This window comes from Camelus dromedarius, chromosome 21 (assembly GCF_036321535.1).
Source record: "Camelus dromedarius isolate mCamDro1 chromosome 21, mCamDro1.pat, whole genome shotgun sequence".
Taxonomy (NCBI): Eukaryota; Metazoa; Chordata; class Mammalia; order Artiodactyla; family Camelidae; genus Camelus; species Camelus dromedarius.
The window spans coordinates 16,261,018-16,279,654 of NC_087456.1; the positions used below are offsets into that span (position 1 = coordinate 16,261,018).

General features: G+C 37.7%; 1 protein-coding gene across 3 annotated transcripts in view; it reads right to left on the bottom strand.

Moving 5' to 3' along the window:
* The window catches only part of RNF2 (ring finger protein 2), a 43,649-nt gene extending 27,537 nt beyond the window's left edge, over positions 1-16,112 (bottom strand). The window contains exon 1 of one of the 3 annotated variants that reach the window (XM_031438557.2): positions 15,843-16,112. The gene's annotated coding sequence lies outside the window, so the exon portion shown is untranslated. Of the gene's footprint in view, positions 1-14,869; positions 15,035-15,842 lie in introns of those variants that run through there. The other 2 variants (XM_064477201.1, XM_031438559.2) reach the window with 2 other exon arrangements.
* Positions 16,113-18,637: the final 2,525 nt, after the last annotated feature.

Below are 18,637 nucleotides of genomic sequence, written 5' to 3' on the forward strand. Positions count from 1 at the left end.
GGAGATTCCTCAAAAAACTAAACATAGACTTATCATATGATCCAGCAATCCCACTCCTGGGCATATATCTGGAGGAAACTCTAATTCAAAAAGTACATGCACCCAATGTTCATGGCAGCACTACTTACAATAGCCAAGACATGGAAGCAACATAAACGTTCATCAACAGATGACTGGATGAAGAAGTTGTGAAATATAAATATTGTAATAAATACTATAAATACTATACTATAAAAATACTATAAATAAATATAAATAAATAAATACTATAATAAAAAAGAATGAAATAATGCCATTTCCAGCAACATGGATGGATCTAGGGATTATCATACTAAGTGAAGTTAAGTCAGACAGAGAAAGACAAGTATCATATGATATCACTTATGTGTGAAATCTAAAAAATAGCACAAATGAACTTATGTACAAAACAGAAACACACTCGCAGACATAGAAAACAAACTTATGGTTACCAGGGAAAAAGGTGGGGGAAAGATAAATTAGAAGTCTGGGATTTGCAGATACAACTACTATATATAATATAGAAAACAACAAGGTCTTACTATTTAGCACAGGGTACTATACTCAGTATTTTATAATAACATGTAACGATAAAGAATATGAAAAAAATATAAATGTGTATAACTGAATCAAATGCTGTACATCAGAAACTAACACAATATTGTAAATTAACTACATTTTAATAACAAAAAGGAAAAAAAAAGTAATTCCACTTACAGAAGCATCAGAAAGAATAATACTTAGGAACAAATTTAATCAAGGAGAAAATAAAACTTTTACACTGAAAATTACCAAACACTGCTAAAAGAAATTAAAGACATAAGTAAATGGCAAGATACCCCATCCTCTGTTCTAGATCAGAAGACTTAATATTGTTAAGATGACATTACCTAAAGCAATCTGAAGATTTGGTACAATCCCTCTCAAAAATCCAACAGTATTTTTTTCAGAAATCATAAGATTCATCCTAAAATTCATATAGAATTTCAACAGACCCCAAATAGCCAAAATAAGCTTGAAAGAGAACAAGTTGGAAGACTCATACTTCCTAATTTTAAAACTTACTACAAAGCTACAGTAATCAAAACAATTTAGTACTTGTAAAGACAGACATATAAATCAACCAATGGAATAAAACAAAAAGCCTAGAAATAAATTCTCATATATTACAGTCAATTATTTTGACCAGGGTGCCAAAACCGAGCAAAGGGGAAAGATCAGTCTTTTCAACAAAAAGTACTAGAAAAAATGGATATCCACCTGCAAAATAATAAAGTTAGACCCTGACCTTATCCTACGCACAAAAATTAACTCAAAATGGATCAAAGATCTAAATGTAGGAGCTCAAACTATAAAACTCTTAGAAGAAAACATAGGGGAAATTTTTCATGACATTGGATTCAGCAATGCTTTTTTGGATATTACCATCAAAAGTATGGGCAAGAAAAGAAAAAGTTGATGAGCTGGACATTATTAACATAAAAAACTTTTGCACATCAAGAGGGTGAAAAGGCAACCCACCAAATGCGAGAAGATATTTGCAAATCATAAACCTGATAAAGGATTAATGCCAGAATATATAATTACTACAACTCAACGAAAAACCAAATAACACAACTCAAAAATGGGCAAAGGACTTGAATGGACATTCTCCAGAGTAGATATGCAGGTGGCCAATAAGCACATTAAAAATGTTCAATATCACTAATCATTAGGAAGATGCAAATCATAACCAGAATGAGATACAACTTCATACCCATTAAGATGGCTATATAGCTATTATCAAAAACCAGAAAATAACAAGTGTTGATGAGGATGTGGCCAAATAAAACTCTTGCACACTGTTGATGGGAATACATTCTTATCTTGGGAATACAGGCTTACAAATCTGTACAGCCATTTTTACATAAAGGATGGTGGGTCCCTCAAAAAACTAAACACAGAATTTCCATATTACTCAGCAACTCCACTCCTGGAAAATACCCCAAAAAACTGAAAGCAAGGACTCAAACAGCTTTTGTACACCATATTCATAACAACAATATTTATGATAAACAAATGTGTAAAAAACTCAAATGTCCATCAACAGAAGAATAGATAAACAAAATGTAGTATATACAATGAAGTACTATTCTGCCTCCAAATGAAGTGAAACTCTGATACACACTATACATTAACTTTAAACCAGACTAAGTAAAATAAGCCAAACAGAAAGGAATGAAGATTGTAATTCCACTTATATGAAGTACCCAGAATAGTCAAATTCATATAAAGTAGAATAGTGGTTACCAGAATGGAAAAGAGCAGTTACAGTTTGGAATGATGAAAAAGTTTTGGACATGGATGGGGTGATGGTTACACAACAATGTGAATGTACTGCACTTTAAAATATCTTAAAATGGTAAATTTTATGTTATATACATTTTACAACAATAAAAAAATCTTTTAAATGCTTTTAAAGGAAACGGTATGCATTTTCTAGAAAGGGATGAGAAGCTGAATTCCACTTTGGACTTGCTGCACATAAAACTACACGCAGATCATCCTGAAGAATAAACACATCTGAAACATGAAAGGTTCTGGTGGGAAATTTCAGCTTATAGTAGTCAAAACTCTAAGAGAAAGGAACCAGCAGTGTAAAAAGAAAAAAATGGACTAAGGATCAAAAGAAACTCTGGGCTTGTTAACTGAACACACAGGTGTAGGAAAAGTAGTATTCAAAATTATCCTACCATTTATCAGTGTTATGGATTATCTGCAGCTGGTTCAAAAATAAGTCATCAGCAATAGGAAGAAACCTACTGGTGAACCTCAACCCTGCCATAAACTACTCTTCAAAGACACTACAAAAATCAAAGTATGAAGTCCTGCCAGGGTTGAAATAAAGTATGTACCTATTTCATATGATTCTATGAAGAATATATGATAGCTATTACTTTTTTGTAATAAAAGCAAGACAAGAATGCCTATCCTATCCAACCCACATTTCTCACAATAAAAGAAAAATTACAGATTGTTTCTGAGGGGCAATAAACATTCACCATAGCTTAGCATATAAAAGCTAATTTACTTTGGGCTAGATTATGGTAACAATTTAAGATATACTAAAATACTCCATTTATACATTTTCAGTGGCTTCTGAATTAGGTCTCCAACTGTGGTAGACTGGATAATGGGTCCCCAAAGGTGTCCACATCCTAATGCCCAGACTTCGTGAATGTTATATGTTGCAAAAAGGACTCTGCCAATGAGATTAAGTCAACAAAACTTGAGATAGAGACATTATCCTGGATTATCTGGATTTGGCCCAATATAGTAACAAGGGTCTTGAAAAGAGCAAAGGCAATGTGATAGAAGCAGAGGTATAAATCAGAGGAAGAAATCTGAAGATGCTACTCTGCTGTCTTAAAGATGGAGGAAAATGGAGGAATCCATGAGCCAAGACTGTAGGCAACCTCTAGAAGCTAAGAAAAGGAAAGGACAGGAATTCTCCCATAGAGCCCCCTCAGGGAACACAGGCCTGCCAACACCTTGATTTTAATCCCCCAAGACCCATTTTGGACTTCTGGCTGTCAGAACTGTAAAATAAAACACTTGTGTTGTTTTTAAGCCTCTATATTGTGGTAATCTGTCATAGTAGCAACAGGAAACTAATATAACAGCTGAATCCAAATTATCAAAAGCCAAAGGCAGAGTGGGAGAAAGAGGAAAAAAATATGAACTTCAACTTACTTGCCAATAAAGGCTCATCTTCCACAAAAAGAAATTAAATGCAGGAAAAAAAAATCTTAATAAGAAGCAGTCCTCAAATTTGACTGCATTTAAGAAATCACCTGGAGAACTTTTACACAATTCTGATAGAGGTCCCATTTCAGACCAACTGAATCATTATCTCTGAGGCACTTAGCATGATTAGAAAGTCAATCAGATGGTTTTTACGTACGGCCCAGGGTTGAGAACCCATAATTCTAGCTAAAGACTAGTTTTAAGTGACCTAAGGAAACTCCTGAAATTGTCCCCCACTAAAGATGTAGTTCACCATTTATTCATTCATTAGTTTAGTGTATGCTTGTTGACTTTGCATTTGCCAGTAAGTTACTCCAGGTAGGAATTTGCCTATACAAACTCCTAAAAGCAAAATTACTGAATCAAAAGGCAGGTAACTTTTTTCATCCTGACAAATACTGCTAAATTGCTGTATCAATATACTCTACCACCCATTAAAAATTAGCAACATTTTGTTAAAAAGCCTGCCCAATCTGATAGGTGGGAAATGATATTTCATTGCTGTTTTAACTTGCAAGGCTTCAATCATGACTGAAGCTGAGTATATTTTCACAGCTTTATTGGCTATTTTTTTTTTGGTCTATCCATTACTTATTCATATCCATTTCTATTCATTTTTTAAAAAGTTAATTTGTAAGAACTTTTTCTGTTAAGGATATTAACCTTTTGCTTGTTATGAGTGTTAAACATTTTTCTTCAGTTTGTTGTTCTGTCTTTCGTCTTCGGTTTCTTTAGGCCATATATTTTTATTTTATATATTTTTAATGTATTTATCTTTTTCTCTGTGGCTTTTTTGGAAAGCTAATCCATACTCTAAAATTTTAAACAACATCCATCATCCACTCATACTTTATGTTAATACTTTCAGCATTTCATTTTTTTGCAGAGGCTGTGATCTGCGCACACACTCCACCCCTCCCTATGTAACAGACAATTGTTCCAACATCATTTATTGTTCAGTTCATCTCTTCTCCACTGATGAAGTTCCCATGCTATCATTTAATTCATAACAAAGATCAGAAAACAGAAAAAAAGGCATAATGCTCATATAATACATGCGTGTGTACATAAAAACTCTAAAATACAAGCTTAACACACTAATTTCTTATATGGTCAACAATAAATGTGCTGCCTCACTCAGGTATATAGTTTACAAATTCCTTAATAATGTTATGAGGAACCTTATGAGAATTCCTTAATAAGGTACACTGTCTCTTCCTTTCCCTTCACAAAAGCAACACAACTGTCACCAAGCTGACTCTTCCTCAAAAGCAATGAGGAAAACGGCTCTCCCCCAGCATTTTCCCCGATGGTTGCACTCTGCCTTGCAAACTATTTGTTGTCACTAGGCAAGACAGTTTGATAATAGGAAGATGGGTTACTGAAACAGGCGTAGCCACACATTTTCCACAAATATACTCAAATAGTAAAGAAGCTGTTAACAAATTCTTGGGTTAACTAGGGCTAGTCACTTTAACAGAGGATCCAGTTTCCTTATTTGTAAATTTATTTGTAAATTTAAGAATTTATATTTATATTAATATCAACAGCCCCCTTAGCTCCAAACTAAGTTTTGTGGATCAAAAAGCTTGCTTAAAATGTCCTTAACAGTACAGTACCTAAGACAGACGTGTCCTCTTGAGCTAAGAAGGTATTCTACCTTTAGCAACTTCTTTCAACTTGAATACTTCAACCAATCACCACCAGTCGTTTCCTCCAATCTGCTTTTCAAAGCAGGTCAAAAAGAGGCATATTGTGTATTAAAGTTCACACATCTAGCATTCCAAGTTATACACATTTTTGCCTTGTCTTAAAATAGCTGATCCTGTCTTTCTCCACATCCACCTGGCCTGCTTGCATATATACTTTAAACATTGAGCTAGCTATAGAATTTTCCTCTGAACTGGTTATCTTCGGCTAGAGGCTGTACATGTGGGGTGCACCGTTTGCTTTTTTTCCTCTTGTGTTATCTTTTCTTTTTTGCCCCCTTTGATCAGAACTTTCTGTTTTTATTGATTTCCTGAGTTCTGAGTTTCTTTCCTTTACCTCCTGGTTCTCATCTGACTGTCTACGTTTTATGACTCTTCTAAAATGTCTCAACCTCTGCTTGCCAAAGGGGTTTCCAGTCTACTGCTTCATCCAGTTATTTCAATCTAGTGACCTACTGCCAAACTGACTCACTAGTACTGTAGTTTAGAACCTCAAACTCTGGCATAATTTAGGCTCCCAGCCCCAAACATGCAACAACTCTGTACCACAAACTAACCACATTCTTAGACAGGAATTAATTTTAATTCTCCCAGTACTCTAAAACCAAGAGACACACAAGACATTAATAATTTCCTGAGCAGAAAAACTCAGAGTTCCTCAGTAGAGCAAAAAAGACTACCAACTTCATTTCACATCCCCACCCAGACTACAGGAAACACCAAACAAGGGGAGTATATTGATGTGTACAACCAGCTCACTACTGACTGTGAACTGTTGCTCTGTGCCATCAGCATACACAGTTGACCCCAATAAATACCTGCAGATTTAATGGCAAAATCAAACCAGTATTTCTATCTTTGAGAGGGAGATGTGAAACACAACTAAAGCATAAAGCAAAGCTTGAAGATTTACACAGGCTTATCATTAATGGCAAACCAAAATGGGAATTCCAGTAACTAATGACCTATAGCCCCAAACCGCACATGTCAGAGTAGATGTCAACAACTTTCGAAAAGGGGTATACCAAGGTTGCTAGCCTTTCTTGGGAAAAGAAATGCCCATCAAGCGCAGATCCCTGCCAAGAGCAGCAGAGGCGCTGATGAACATACAAGTTAGCTTTAACAAGTAACAAGATAAAAGTTACAGCAACATTTCCTCGCGTCAAAGAAAATATACCAACGGGGCCTAAATGTCTCGCAAGGGCATAATCTATCGGAAAGTTAGATTTGTGATTAGGGAGTAAGCCAGAAAAAAATCAGATTAAGAAAGATAAAGGAGAAAGCTGAAGGCTGATGCCTCCACATTCTAACAGAAACTGGAATAACTCTTTCAGAAAGCAGCTACGAAATTCATTTCCAGAGATACAAAACATTCATATTCTTTTGCTCGGTAACTCTAGTCCTAGGAAATAATGCTATTAATAATAAGTAACATTTACAGAGTGTTTACCACTTTAATATGAAATACTATTTAACCCTAACAACTCTCTGAAATAGGTACTACTATTGCCCTCATTTTATAAATAAGGAAATCAAGTCAAAATATAAATAACTAAGTAAATAAACAAGCAATCTGCTTAAAGGTCTCACAGTTTCAGAGGCAAGACTCAAACTCAGGTCTGTCTGATGAAGAAGGCCTGATGCCCTTAACCATCACACCAATTATTATTACTATTAATACAAACAATAATGCCATCAGCATGGAGATATTTGCTGAAATATCAGCACAGGGAAATTTCTCCAATCATTAAAAATAACAATTATTAATACCATATGCAATGACGAGTAATACTTACGAGAGAGACCACTAGCTTGCATCTGTGCTATAGTCACAGCTATGTCAAAGTTGTATTTTAGAAAGTAACATGGAGTTGTTAGGACTTTGTGGAGGGGGTTTCCCTCCATTTTTCAATTTCTATTACTATTGTTACCATATTACAACAAACGAAGATTTTAGCAAACAGCTTTAAGACAACAGATAACACTAAAGGAGTGAAGAACATTTTCCTGGTGTCTCTTTGGCACATACGGTAGATTTTCTTTTGCAGAAAAAGAAAAACAACTATTATGGAAAATAGCAGTAGCCAGACTAGGATTCAGGAGACCTCAATTGTCATTTTGGGTTCTTGATACAATTCCAAAAGGTAAGCTGACGGAATCTTTCTTCCCTCCTGGCCTTCTTTATCTCCTGGTTTTTGCAACTTGCATCAAAAAAGTTTAAAACTGGCAAAAAGCATGTCCTAAGTTTCAAAGGCCAGGGTCTTAGAAAAAGAAAAAACAAACCAGAAACTATAAGGATAGGAAGTGCTAATAAATCTAAAGATTTGCATAATCTCTAGGTTCATCAAAGCAGCAAAAATTTGGCACAGCTCCAATATACTGGAAATAAATCAACTTGACTTTGAGTAAGTCAGTATATAGCTCTAAAAACTCTTTATCTATAAAATGAGCATGTTTTAGGTGACATACATATATATATTTAAATATATATTTATTTCAAAATATATAGACATATGTGTATGTATATTAGGGCAAAGCTACTTATTAGCAATTACACTTTGATAATCTTAATGTGAATTCTTTAAATAATCAATGTTAAAAAGAGAAAACCATAACAAAGAACTTAAGTAGCTAAAGGAGTAAAATCCATTCTCTCCTGAGGAAAACTGATTCCATATTTTTCAACAATAAACAAAAGAAAAACTGACATTAGTTCGATACAACAGATACTGTTTCAGGGCACTTTTTATATACAGTTTTCCCTCTAATCCCACTTTTTAACAGAATCCTGGTAAACCTATGTACAGCTCTTAACTTTTTAACTATATACCCCTTGAGAAACTGACTAAAGTTAGGAACTCTCATCTCAGGGTGGAAAATATCATACAAAAAAACCACACATTCAAAATTTCAGAGTATTCATGGAACCTTAAGAGATCCCTGGACTGAAGGCCAAGAACACTTGCTCCACACTGTCTAAAAAAGAATTCTAAATCTTGGGGAAACAGAGGCTACTTTCTCTAATTCCTCTCAGTGTTCTTCAGCTGTACTGCACAACGAGATACTGCCATCAAAGACATTACAGTTTCATTCTTACAAAGGTAAACTTATGGAGACAATAGGTACTACTTGTTAATTACTTCCATCTGGTTGCCACAATGAATGCTGAACCTCCCTAACATGAACATAAATACAAACTAAAAGGAACCTTAGGATCCAACCCCAAGAAAATGATTAGACACATTACAGTATACGTACTTGAAATATTATGCAATCATCAAATATGTGACCAAATAGGTTGTAGCACAGAAAATGTTTGTGGTATCTAAAGTCAGATTTTAAAATACACATAAATTTAGATCTATATATAAAATATAGGTAAAACTACGTTTTAATCAAAACAAAAGCCAAAAGCTAAAATTTATTTCCAAAAGGAAATACATCAAAATTTAAGACTTAAAATTAAGTACTGAAAGCATGATTTTTTTCTACTTAAGTTTTTCAAAATTAAAAAATAAATTTTTTAAAAAATAAAGTGACAAGTAAAAATTACTTGATTTAAAAAGACAGCTTAGTAATTTATGGAATTTTCCCCACTCTTAGCTTTTAAATTACTTTTGAAAGGACAAAACAACATTAGAAAATACGGATTAAAACAAAAATCAATCCATTTAAGAAGTGAATGACAGCTTTTTACTCTGTGAAACTTTTTTTCCTCACTGGCACACCAATATTGTCTCAATTCTCCTAAATCAATTATTCCAGCAGATTATTCAAAAGGTTTCAAAATAAAACAAATTGGCATTAATAATCATGTTATCTGTATTATGCATAACTGTAACATTAGCTCTTCAAAAGTTATGGAGACTTCTGGGGAAAAAATATTTCAGGAGACTACACTGATAAATTATCACTGGTTAATCCAAACTGGTAAATGAGACCTACACTTAAAGTCAAACATAATCAACTATAATAACATTAAGACTAGAGAAATTTAGTCCTAAGCTATAAAAAAGCATCTTTCCACTAATTCAATAAGGCATGTTTTCTTCACTTTAAAAATTAAGGGTAAGAGAATAAGTTCATTAAACCTAAACTACAGACATAATTTCTAATCTTGCTAAGTGTATTTTTTAAATAAGCATAGATTTTCTATAATTGATATTATAAAACATATAAATACAACAAAACCGCAAGAGGTAATTTCCAGCCAAAATAGGACTAGCATCTGTTTCTTCTACTCCCTCAGGCCCTTATCATATAAACAATCCACAAAGTGGCAGTTTTGCTCCTAAGTGTATAAACTTGAGGTATTATCTCATAATATAAGCAAGATATTTAACCCGGGTGAAAAGACACTAATGAAGCACATCAACCTTAAAAGACATTTAAGGGGTTTAGGAATGACACTGCACTATCAACCAGACTTAAGTAAAGTAGGGTACAGGACATCCACAACTTCCCCCAAATCCCATTTTCACCCTAACAATCTTCATTAAATACAAAGATTCAAAACCTTGAAACTAGACACACAACTATTCCCAGGATCCATGCCATGAGATCACTGAGATCAATCTCTGTCTCTTTCTTCACACACACTCCTTACATTTTACAAGGTGCTTTGCTGTTCACAAAACCCTTTTACTTACATTACCTTTTATGTCTTCACAAATAACCTGTAAGGTCAGTGAGGGTGCCTTTTTTTTTTTTTTTTTTTTTTTTTTAGATAGAAAAGCAAACAGACAGAAAGGCCAAGAATCTTGCTAATAGTGGAACCAGACCTAGAAACCAAGTCTCCTGCCTTCAGCTATGAAGCTCTTTCTACTACACACAACACTACCCCTTCTGTAATACAGAAAAGCCTTCTATAAAACAATTGGCTGGATTCCAAGACAGCCATCCCAGACTGAATTAGACTCTATATAGCAACTAGTGTAAATAGTGAAGGTTTAATGTAATTACTGGTATGGAGGCATACAACTTTTCAAAAGTGAAAAATCAGTTGGTTTTACTTTAAATCAACATAGTGTGTTTTTAGTAGGGAAAACAAGCAGAACACTTTACCAAAAAATAGTCAAAATGGAGTACTGCAGATTTGCACATTTTGCAATAGCTAATAGAGGTAGTGTAATCAACACAGGGAATAGAAAAAACAACCACCACCAAAGTGGGCAATTAAAAAGACAACGTAAAAAGAAACTGCATGACATTTTTATTTTTAGGAAATAAAATGAGGGACTTGTCTTTTCTTCCTCCTCCCCACCATGAAATAACAGATTTCAGAACATTAGGCTGTAAGACAGTAAGAGAAATAGAAGATTTTATGTAGCCATCGAATGAAATCCCTGACAAAATTCCTGGATCTGGAATACAACACATCAGAAATCCAAAGTCCTATATCTAGACCAGCTATTGGTACCATACAGTTTAAATTAACCAAATATATTAATCTTTCAATTCTCACATCTATAAAATCAAGTAACAGTCTATCCAAACTATTTTCTAATGGTTTGGAAGGACAAAACAATGTCTGCAAAGGTAATGAGCAATATTTTAATTCCCATTATCCACTTCAAAAGTAAATATTTCTCAGACATGTTCTATGTGTGAAGGGCTAGGCTAAAAAGTGCAGAGAAAATGATGGTCTTCATAATTTAGACAAATAAAGCACAGAGAAATGCTGAACTAGTGATAATAGTTACACGATAAACAGGCATCTCAGAAAAACAGCTTTCACAAGACAGCAGTCAGAGAGAATAAAGTTGGACTAGATCAAAATACCAAATAAAAAATAGCAGTCATTAGGTTTAGCTAGGAAGAGACAAATAGGTGGCCATGTCCTTCAGGTTCCCAAAGCATAAATGCAAAGTTATTGCATTTAACACACCGTAGAGTAGTTTGTCACCTCCACTTACATTGTAAATTCCTCAAGAACAGAGACCTTGTTCAATTTATTTTTCCATCCCTAAGGTCTAGCACTGGGTCTGGCACACAGAAGACAAGAAATATTTCTTGAATAGGCAAGGTAAGAACAAGATTCCCTATGTAAATTATTGTATTTTAATCTACACTGTTTGGCAGGTCATTTACTCGTCTCTCAACTCCCAAACCACCATTCTAGGCTCTGCTCTGTGGTGCTATGCTGAGACTGTGCAACTGTATTTCACCAATTCTTCACCAGGGAGCTCCCTGTTAGGCTTTGCCAGTGGAAGTGATGAATGGAGGCTGGAAAGCAGGAAGAGGGGTGAGAGAACTTCCTTCCAGTAACTGGCAACAGCAGTCAGTTCCAGCCTCCAGCTGCTCTCTGTATATCTTAGAACTAGCTTTATTAGCAGCTGAACAAGGCTGACCTCCTCAAAGGTTCACAAACAGGCCAGTGAACCTCTCCTCTGGGCTCTTCGACTGATTACCATAATGTTCTCTTTTTGCTCTTACACTCATCTAACCATGTCCCTGTACTAAATGCCCTCTGTTGAAATTCCTTTTGAAGTTTGTTTTCTCTACTGGACACATACATTGTTATTCACAGCGACTCTGACTGCTCTCCTCTGAGATATCTAGCTGCTTTACTGAAGGGGAAAGTAAAGGAAGTTTGGAGTTCTTCCTATAGATAAAATGTTTTAGAAAGGATAATGACAAACCCTTTAAATTTGTGTCTGTTAATCTGCAACACAAAAATCATTTAACATTTGTAATTTAAACCATTCAGCTTGCAAAGAGGAGAAAGAAAGGATATGAGAAATATTTAAACAGTGCAGGCTACTCCAAGCAGGCAAAGCCATGTCCTCCTATTAGAGCACACATATCCTAGAGAAAATGTGAGATGTTACAGCTGACCTGCTGTTACTCGGTGGTCTCAGTTCCCACAAGCCTCAAGCCTCTCTTGGTGGGAGCATGATGCCATGATGAACGTGATTCTAATAAAGACTTTTTTTTTTTTTTTTTTTTTGCTGTTGTTCAACATGGCCCATAATGCAAGCTGACTACTTCATCTAGTGTTCAACAAAGAAACAGCAATTTGTTCCAACACTACAGCTGAACTGAACTTACTGGTATGTTCTCCCATCCTAAGGGATTTTCAAGCATAATTTTTTACGACATGTGATTCTCATTTTACGCATTGACTTTAAAATCTAACTTATTCATAAAATACAACTCTACAGCACAGAAACAGAAAGAAATCCCTCTTGCAAGAGAGTCCATAAACAACACATCTGTTGAAAACTAATGACCAAGATGCTTTGATATTTTTCATATGGTTTGTTATTTCATTTAATAAGATGCCCTCATTAGACAATTTAATCTAAGATTAATTTCAAAAGTAATTTTTCATTATTGTACTTAAAAACCTGGTTTTTTAAAAATTACAATAAAATGGCAGATATGTAGAAGTGGCAAACGTTTTAATCCATTCTCTAACTGAAATTATGTGCAAATTCAAGCAATAAGAATCTTTCTTGGAATTTTTAGTAATGTATGTATATAGCTGCTGAGCATCCAACAAAAGGTATCACTAGGTCCAGACATACTAGTCCACTTCAGCTGCCTAACATTCATAAGACTAAAAAGAAGTGAAAAGAACTTTAAATGTGAAACTCAATGGCCAGTTCCACTGGAGTTCCTCCACACAGCATAAATCTGGAGAGTGGGCCACCTACCCGCTTAGCATCTATAAAGTCAGGTACTCATCACCTGGCTCCTGTCTATGGCTAAACTAACACCAACTGCTACTTAAGTGCCAAGAGTCTCATTACTATAGTCCATGTAAAATCAACCAAACTATACTTCTTACAAGAAACACTAGAGAACCCATTAGGTAGAAAAAGGTAAAGACAGGTGGGGGTTGGGATGGGGTGGATAGACAGGCTATCTGTACCTACAGAGAATGCACAGGGTAAATTTTAGTGTACCTTTGTACCCAAATTATATGGGGATCCACTCAGTTAAATGCAAATGAACATTCAATAAACTACTATGATAATTTATTGATATAAGATATCAGATAAATGAAAAAAAATCAGTAACTGCTGTTTGACGACAATGTCTGTCTTCCACACCATGTGTAATAAACACTAATTAAAAATCAAGTATAGATCTGTATGTGGGCAGACTGTCCATAATCTCACAGTATTTTTCCTTTTTTTAAAAACTGTGAACTGTTATGCACTGTCTAGTTTCTCCAGATTTAACAAATGGGTTGCAATAAAACTGTGAGGTGCTTTAAGTCATACCAGAAATGCTGTCAAAATTTTAATGAAGTTCATTTTAACGTCAACTCACTTCTCTTGCTGGAAGGAATTACGCTTCTGTGCTAATGTATAGAAATGAAACTGTCATTGAAACATCTGGTTATATATTATTCATTAGACATATATCACCTTTACTCCGAAGACTGCATAATATAAACACAAATCATGAATAAATCAGATTAAAGAGACAGACCTGACACCACACACTGAAGGTCAGTAATAGACAAGTGAAATTCCAAAGATGTTTGCTGACCTGCTCTATATTTCTAATCACACAAACCTGGGAGCTAGCTGTCTTGAGTGCTCTATTGGCGGAAGAAAACCTCAAAATTCTCAATATGTTGAATGTCCGCATTTTTTACATAACGTTAATACTTCTAATTTGAAATTTTTCTATGCAGCATACCTGGGGACCATCAGCATATTTTTCTAATACTCAAATGGACTAGCCTACTCAGGCAGTTTTCCTTCATAAATTCTCCACTTCACTCTCACACCCACTATAATTAACGTCAAATGTATATTCCACAAGGGTACCTGAAGAAAATATCTCAAGTCCTTAGGGAAAGTGAGGGGCCATATTTGCTGTGCTATTCTTGGGAAATGGAGTCTTACATAACTACCTATTATTTTACTAAGAAGTACATTAAATGTACAAACAAGATTTTTAAAGATACCTGTTGAGTCTGACAAGTAGAAATTTCAGGAGGAAAAGAGGAATAACCAAGAGTCATATTGCTGTCATTTAAATTCTTTACAAATCAAAGAATCAAATCTTCACTTTAAATCCACGGACACCAATCTAAGTTATTAAAATATTCAACAACTATAATGCAAGTGGGGAAAGTAGATTATCTACCACTACACTAAGTATTCCAGCTGATCATCCTGAAACCACCAAAAGTAGATCACGTAGTGCAAATCACTCATACAATGGTTTTAAACACAATTCTCAGTCTAAAATACTGAAATCATGTCTCAATTTTTTTAGTTTTTAAGAAGAAATAAAGCATATTACTAAAATACCGAATGCAAACCTATCCTTTTCATAGCAGACAAATTTCTTTACACACCTCCAGGAAACCTGACATTTTCGAACCATCTTACCACGTAAAGGCACACATTCTCTGAAACTTCTGACAGCCAGGCAGTAGATCCAGGGTTTCAAGGAGATAAGCCTATAATTGGTCTTAGCGGTCAAATAATCGGCACGAACCTCAAAGTTTTAGAGACCAATTTCTACTAACTATCTCTGGGAGCAGGGAGGTGACTTCTGTAGGAGGGAAGTGATCCTGACAACCAGGATGAGGACTCCTCGGCGACACCGGGTACCAAAGACCTCCGCGTACACCACAGGGTTCAAAACGCGAAGCTTCCATCAGAAGCAAACGAAGACACCCCCTCCCCCCACGACTCCTCCGGGGCAACCTCGCGGCTTTAGAAAGCAGCAACAGATACTCCCGAGCAGGCAGGCGGCACTCCAGGAATGTTTTAACCAGGCGGGGTCTCCCCGCAGCTCACAGGGAACCCCGACGCCGAGCAGCTCCTCCACACGCGACCCTCGACTCCAGCACACGGGGAAAGGGGGCTACTGCACAAAGCGCCCCTACCCCACCCACACGGTGCGGACACACACACCCCCGGCTGCGAGGGGAAGCCCGGAGGAAAACCCCTGCATTCCACACGGTGCCCCTCCAGAGAAGGGCCGCGGAGGCTAGGGCCCCCGCCCCGGGGAGGCCAGGGGGCCGCAGCGCTGCCTCGGCCTTCGCGCGGAGGAGCGAGCGGTTCGCAGCGAAGGAAGGAATCCCCGAGCTTCGCCCACGGAGTCCTCCCCAAGCCGGAACACCCCCCCTCCACCGCCAAGACCCTCGAAGAAACGGGAACAATGAGAAGCCGCCTCCCTCGCCATCCCCGCCCCGAGAGCGGCCGGGGGCGGCGGCGCCATCTCCCCTCACACCCCCGCGGACACACACCCCCCCCGGCCTCGGGGCCGCCGTCAGCCGCCCGCAGCCCAGCCCAGCTGACGCGCGGCCCGGCCAGCGGCTCCCGCGCCCCTCGCCTCCCCGCCCGCCCCGCTCACCGGCTCCTGCCCCAGCTCGAGGCTCCGCTGGCCGCGGCCGGAGCGAGAGTCGGGTACAAGCCGCCGCGGCCGCCGGCGCCGCCGCACAATATGGCGAGCCTCGGCTTCCGCAGTGGAGCTCGGGAAATACAACAGGGGCCGCTCAATATTCATGAGAGACCGAGGGGAAGCCGGCTCGGCCGGCGCGGCGGGGAGGGCGGGAAGCAGCGCGCGGGCGAGGGGGCGGAGGCGCGGGACGGGGACGTGCGCGGCGCGAGGAGGCCCGCGGCGCGAGGGGAGGGGGCGCCGCCGCGTGCAGCCTGGAGGGCCCGAGCCGCCGCCCCGCCCCGGGCCGCCCGGCCCCGCCCCCCGCGCCCTCCGCGGGGCGACGCAGCCCCCGGGCAACGCCCGGATGGCGACGGGGGCGCCAGGTTCTCGCCGTGCCGTGGCCTTGGGCGCTCTGGCCCCTGCCTGCATGCTTAGATTACGACTCCGTGGCCGGGTGCTGGGGTTCGGGCTCAGACTTTGCTCGCCGGTGACTGCCTCCTGGTCTTATGCCCGTCCCACCCCGTAGAAATCCTCACTAGGCTTTCAGCTCTGGAACTTCACCTGAACTTCGGCACTCTGTCACCACCCCCCATCTCCAAATCTCCAACAAACACACACTTTACATCCTTGAAGACTGAACCTACAAGACCTAATTCCAGGGGAAATGACCTTCAATTCCAGCAGTCTATTCTTGGATGTCTGTAAGCATTCTTATTTTTCTCATTAGCTCTTCCTACTTACCTTGCTGCTGTTTTATTCATTCCTCCTTGGCCCCTCCCAGTATTCTGAATTTGAGAACGTAAGTGATACATTTAATAGATGTAATCGTTACCTAAAGCACAACCAATTAGTCTACTAAAACGTATATAAAATGTCTATAAATAACGCTACAAACCGAAAAAGTAACAAAGAAGTGAGAGTTACCTGACCTCAAGAGGTACGATTCGTGAGATATCATGTTCTCTTGAAAAGATAACCAACAATACCGGACAGTAAATGTGGAGACACTTGTGGCAGGAATGGACTGCACTGGGAACTGCACTGGGCGAAGTAGGTTTATAACCTCCAATGTGTCTCTAACTATGTGACTTAAGTAAGTTACATAATTGCTCTGGACTTTATTTTCCTTATTTGCAAAATGAGAGGGTTGTGTTGAAGGATTCTTAGATCCTTTCCAGCTTTTGAACTCTCTAAAGCTTTCTACAAGCAATGCCAAATAAATGGTATGAATTTACATTAGATTTTGGAAAAGAAAAGGATCAATTCTAGCTGGTGTGTTCAGAGAAAATTTACCAAGGAGCTAGGATTTGAGTAGGATTGTGAGGGATAGCTTTGGATAGGTAGAAAGAAAGAAGTCAGGCATTAAAATATAAAAGACAATATATTATGTGACCTACCTAACAATCCATGAAACAAGAGCAAAGCCAGTGACTTGAAAACCTCCACCTACTATCTAAAGCTTTAAACAAGAAATGACAATTCTCAGACTCAATAAGCCCTTCAGGGTTAAGCTCTTTCTCCAAAGTGAAAAATAAAAATAAATAAATAAATAAAAATAACCAGGAATGCTTCTCCTTCTTCCTTCCTGTAAGAGTCCACTTTCTAGAAATAGTGCAGTTGCAGAAGTATCTTCCTTTTTTGTACACAACTGTATGTGTCGTTCAATTAATGCTGTTCATAATTCAGAATCTTTTGCTCTAGTGAAAATGCTTAGGAAAATAATGATGTGTGTTTAAGTTGAGAAATTCAATTGATGTTGAGCAAATTGATCATTTGTAGAAAGCACAGGAACTTTATGGATAAAAGTTAAATATAGTACTTAAAAAAGATTCACAGGAGAATTACTAGAAAAATGGAAAACTTAAGGGATATCTGTATTAAATGTGATTAAAAAGCTAGACCTCAGGCTAGCATCCTTAATGTGGCAGACACTACTGACAAATTAATAGAGCTCCTAATATCTACTTTATCTCTTACTCAAAAACTTGGACTGAGAGAGTATTATGGGCCTTCCCTGACTACATTTATCAGGAAGAGTTATGTTATGGTATAGTAACAAACATCTCCCATATCTCCATGCCTTACCACGACAAAAGTTTACTGCTTGTTCATGCTTCATATGAATCAGACTCACTCTGTTCCAGTCACTCCAGGAACCAGATTGACAGAAGATTCACCATCTTGTAGTTGTAAAACACAGCAACTGAGTCTCTGGCAGAGGAAGAAAGTGACTAAAGAATCTCTATGAGCTTTTCACAGCCTTAGCTTGGAAAGGAAACAGATCACTGATCACATGTCATTGGCCAAGACTAGTTACATTGCCTCCTCCGTCTGCAAGGGAACTGAGTCCTCGAACTGAGGCTGAAACAAGTTCAGGAGAAGTGATTATATTGGTGAACAATGCTAATGTCAATCACCCTGACCCCACCAGTCAGCTCCTAGATATTATGAAAAAACTTTAAGGACCTTTATTTTATAACACTGGTTCTCTTGAGTGGCTTCAAGATAGGTATGCTTTCAAAATAAACTCATTGTACTTGTTAAGAGCTGATAATCATATAAATAAAATGGACTTTCCATGTTTCTTCCCCTTTGTTTTAATTGTATATTAAATCAATGTCAAGTCCATAATCAGTCTGTCATTAGTCATTTGACATATTCAGCCTACATTCTTTTTGTTAATTTTTTAACCTGACATAAGGGATACCACCCTGAAAAAAATACACTCTACTAATATTCTGCCTCCTTGTTAAATGTACCAATTGGAA